At 50.9% G+C, this 4,881-nt stretch overlaps 1 pseudogene; it reads left to right on the top strand.

The window, feature by feature from the left end:
- The window catches only part of LOC119558588, a 2,783-nt pseudogene extending 695 nt beyond the window's left edge, over nucleotides 1-2,088 (top strand).
- Nucleotides 2,089-4,881: the final 2,793 nt, after the last annotated feature.

Below are 4,881 nucleotides of genomic sequence, written 5' to 3'. Positions count from 1 at the left end.
GCATAATTATCATTGATTTTTGTGTTTATTATATGCACTTGTATGATTAACAATGCGAAAGATTCAGGATACCTTCGGGACCCGTCTTGAAACACGGACCAAGGAGTCTAACATATGTGCAAGTTATTGGGATATAAACCTAATAGCGTAATTAACTTGACTAATAATGGGATTAGTTTTTTAACTATTTATAGCTAATTAACACAATCCCGGGGCGTTCTATATAGTTATGTATAATGATATTTATATTATTTATGCCTCTAACTGGAACGTACCTTGAGCATATATGCTGTGACCCGAAAGATGGTGAACTATACTTGATCAGGTTGAAGTCAGGGGAAACCCTGATGGAAGACCGAAACAGTTCTGACGTGCAAATCGATTGTCAGAATTGAGTATAGGGGCGAAAGACCAATCGAACCATCTAGTAGCTGGTTCCTTCCGAAGTTTCCCTCAGGATAGCTGGTGCATTTTAATGTTATATAAAATAATCTTATCTGGTAAAGCGAATGATTAGAGGCCTTAGGGTCGAAACGATCTTAACCTATTCTCAAACTTTAAATGGGTAAGAACCTTAACTTTCTTGATATGAAGTTCAAGGTTATGATATAATGTGCCCAGTGGGCCACTTTTGGTAAGCAGAACTGGCGCTGTGGGATGAACCAAACGTAATGTTACGGTGCCCAAATTAACAACTCATGCAGATACCATGAAAGGCGTTGGTTGCTTAAAACAGCAGGACGGTGATCATGGAAGTCGAAATCCGCTAAGGAGTGTGTAACAACTCACCTGCCGAAGCAACTAGCCCTTAAAATGGATGGCGCTTAAGTTGTATACCTATACATTACCGCTAAAGTAGATGATTTATATTACTTGTGATATAAATTTTGAAACTTTAGTGAGTAGGAAGGTACAATGGTATGCGTAGAAGTGTTTGGCGTAAGCCTGCATGGAGCTGCCATTGGTACAGATCTTGGTGGTAGTAGCAAATAATCGAATGAGACCTTGGAGGACTGAAGTGGAGAAGGGTTTCGTGTGAACAGTGGTTGATCACGAGTTAGTCGGTCCTAAGTTCAAGGCGAAAGCCGAAAATTTTCAAGTAAAACACAAATGCCATACAAATATAATTATATTATATAAATCAAGCTAATTAATATACTTGAATAATTTTGAACGAAAGGGAATACGGTTCCAATTCCGTAACCTGTTGAGTATCCGTTTGTTATTAAATATGGGCCTCGTGCTCATCCTGGCAACAGGAACGACCATAAAGAAGCCGTCGAGAGATATCGGAAGAGTTTTCTTTTCTGTTTTATAGCCGTACTACCATGGAAGTCTTTCGCAGAGAGATATGGTAGATGGGCTAGAAGAGCATGACATATACTGTTGTGTCGATATTTTCTCCTCGGACCTTGAAAATTTATGGTGGGGACACGCAAACTTCTCAACAGGCCGTACCAATATCCGCAGCTGGTCTCCAAGGTGAAGAGTCTCTAGTCGATAGAATAATGTAGGTAAGGGAAGTCGGCAAATTAGATCCGTAACTTCGGGATAAGGATTGGCTCTGAAGATTGAGATAGTCGGGCTTGATTGGGAAACAATAACATGGTTTATGTGCTCGTTCTGGGTAAATAGAGTGTCTGGCATTTATGTTGGTCACTTGTTCCCCGGATAGTTTAGTTACGTAGCCAATTGTGGAACTTTCTTGCTAAAATTTTTAAGAATACTAATTGGGTTAAACCAATTAGTTCTTATTAATTATAACGATTATCAATTAACAATCAATTCAGAACTGGCACGGACTTGGGGAATCCGACTGTCTAATTAAAACAAAGCATTGTGATGGCCCTAGCGGGTGTTGACACAATGTGATTTCTGCCCAGTGCTCTGAATGTCAAAGTGAAGAAATTCAAGTAAGCGCGGGTCAACGGCGGGAGTAACTATGACTCTCTTAAGGTAGCCAAATGCCTCGTCATCTAATTAGTGACGCGCATGAATGGATTAACGAGATTCCTACTGTCCCTATCTACACAGTCGGTGTTTGGTTGCTCGCGAGAACAGACGTGTTTTTCCGTACGCTCCGCGAGTAAAGTGCATTTAGGCAGTAAAACAACAGGTACATTGTTGAAAATAGTGCGAAAATTCGTGTTTCGTGCTTGCGAACACAGTGCGTGTGTTTTCCGTTTGAAATTCTGCGGAAATCGGGCGATATTCGCGTTTTTCTTTTGGAAATTTTCCATTAAGACACGTGTGTCGCGAGAGAGGCGCTCTCTCGAGAGAGGCGTTTGCCTAATTTAGGCACATTTTGTCGCCCCAGCTGTGCGGTTTGTGTCTCCGCTGAACTTGGATCAGCTGATCAGCTGACCGAGCTTTTGAGAACCAGCTGATAGGAAGGGGTAAGTCTCGAATATCAAAGAGCTTACTTAGTAAGGCCGATAACCGGCAGATGGCGCCACCAAAAATGGTGGTCGACGAGTCCGGGAGCGAAAGTGCGAGCAGCCGTGGAAGCAGCTCGGGCAGAGGGCGCGCCAGAGGCAAGCGCAACAAAGCGCCGCTGAGGGAGGCCTCGAGGTGCAAAGTGTTGGCGCTGGATGCAACCGCCGCTGCCCCTGCCGACGCCTTTGCCGCTGCCCCCGCCGCTGCCCCCGCCGCTGACGCTGCCGCAGTCGCAGCCGCTGCGCCGCTGCCGCAGCCGCTGCCCCCGCCGCTGCCCCCGCCGCTGCCCCCGCCGACGCTGCCGCAGTCGCAGCCGCTGCTGATGGAGGGACCTTCGTCGTGCCAGCCAGCATAGAGAAATCCTTCTCGGACAGGGAATGGAGGGGAAACGGAGCCGTTGCTGCCGAGATGGGCGACATCCGTGCGGATATCCTGAGGATGTCCCACGTAGCGAGCCCTACCGTGAGCATTAAGACGCAGTTGTTGGCAAACCGCTACGAGGAGGTCGTCGGAGCCCTGCTGATCCGCATCGGAGTGCTGGAGGATCGCTTGAAGAGGCAGACACGGTCGCCTCGGCCGCCTCATATGCAGCCACCGCTGCTAGAGGCGCGCACCTAGTCGCCTCACCTGCTGCCCCTGTTGCCCCCCTTGCCCCCGTACCCGCACCGCGGAAGATTCGGGAGACATGGTCGGCTGTCGTTGCGTGCGACGACCCGGCCCTGTCAGGCAGGCAAATCGCTGAGAAGATCCGCAAGGAGGTAGCGCCCGCTCTGGGCGTACGAGTACACGAGGTGCGTGAGCTGAAGCGGGGCGGCGCGATCATTCGCACGCCTTCGCAGGCGGAGATGACGAAGGTCGTCGCCTCCGCAAAGTTCGCCGAGGTGGGCCTGAAGGTGTCGAGGAACACCGCTGCGAAGCCGCGTGTTACGGTCCAGGATGTGGACACCTCCGTGGGACCGGACGAGTTTATGATGGAGCTCAGGGAGAAGAACTTCGAAGAGATGAGCCTCAAGGAGTTCCAGAAGGCGGTTGTCCTGGCGACCAAGCCCTGGTCAGCTGCTGACGGTGCCACAATCAATGTGACGCTGGAGGTAGACGACCAGGCGCTGGCCGTTCTCGAGGGCGGGAGAGTATACATTAAGTGGTTTTCCTACCGCTGCCGCTCTCAGGTGCGAACCTACGCGTGCCACCGATGCCTTGGCTTTGACCACAAGGTCAATGAGTGTCGGTACGCCCGAGAGAAGCAGGTCTGCCGCCAGTGCGGACAGAACGACCACGTCGCGGCGAAGTGCAGAAATGCGGTGGACTGCCGCAACTGCCGTCACAAGGGTATGCCCTCGGGGCATTATATGCTTTCGGGTGGCTGCCCGATATACGGCGCGCTGCTAGCCAGGGTGCAAGCTAGACATTGATAATGTTTAGCTTCATCCAAGCGAATTGTGGTCGAGGCCGTTGCGCTGTCATCGAGCTTGCCAAGCAGATGAGAGATGCTGGCCACCTGTTCGCACTAGTCCAGGAGCCCTACGTGGACGCTGGCAAGCGACTCACTGGACTGCCTGGAGGAATGAGGATATTCGCCGATAGGAGGAAGAAAGCTGCCATCATCGTGGACGACCCATCTGCCATCTGCATGCCCATCGAGGCTTTGACGACGGACTACGGAGTGTGCGTGAGTGTCACAGGAAGATATGGCACAATCTTTCTGGCCTCCGTATACTGCCAGCATCTAGCTGCTCTGGAGCCCTACACTGACTACCTGGATACGGTTCTGCTATTAGCTAGCAGAACACCGACAATCCTCGGACTTGATGCTAACGCAGTCTCCCCTATGTGGTTCAGCAAATCCCCAGACAACTCTGGAGACCGCCTGAACCGCGAACGGGGACAGCTCATGAACGAGTGGATAATCGCAAGCGGTGCCAGTGTACTGAATACGGCCAGCCAGGTGTTCACGTTCGATAATCACCGCTCTAGAAGTGATATCGACGTGACCTTCGCCAACGAAGCGGCGCGAGTATGGGCAACCTACGATTGGAGAGTTGACTTCTGGGAGCTGAGTGACCACAACATTATCACTGTTGAGGTTACTCCAGATCCGAGCAGTACCGTTGAGAGCCTAGCTCCGGTACCGCAATGGAAGCTCTCCAATGCAAGTTGGCGAAGATTCAGTGTAGAGTTAAGGAGTGCAGCACAGAGTCTCGAGGAACTGGAGGAATCGCCGTTGGACGACCATGTGTCTGCCCTTCGCTCCATCGTACACGATGTGTGCGACAGGGTGATAGGGCGCAGGATACCTGCAGCGAGGGGAAACGTAATATGGTGGAATCCTGAGCTGAGTACCAAGCGCCAAGAGGTCCGGAGACTGAGGCGTAGGCTGCAGGCAGCTCGCCGGAGTGGCACCGACGATGCTGAGCAACTTGCCGCTGGACTGAGATTTGCCTCAGG

Source organism: Drosophila subpulchrella, unplaced genomic scaffold, assembly GCF_014743375.2.
Source record: "Drosophila subpulchrella strain 33 F10 #4 breed RU33 unplaced genomic scaffold, RU_Dsub_v1.1 Primary Assembly Seq114, whole genome shotgun sequence".
Taxonomy (NCBI): Eukaryota; Metazoa; Arthropoda; class Insecta; order Diptera; family Drosophilidae; genus Drosophila; species Drosophila subpulchrella.
This window is presented reverse-complemented; position numbering and strand designations above follow the sequence as displayed.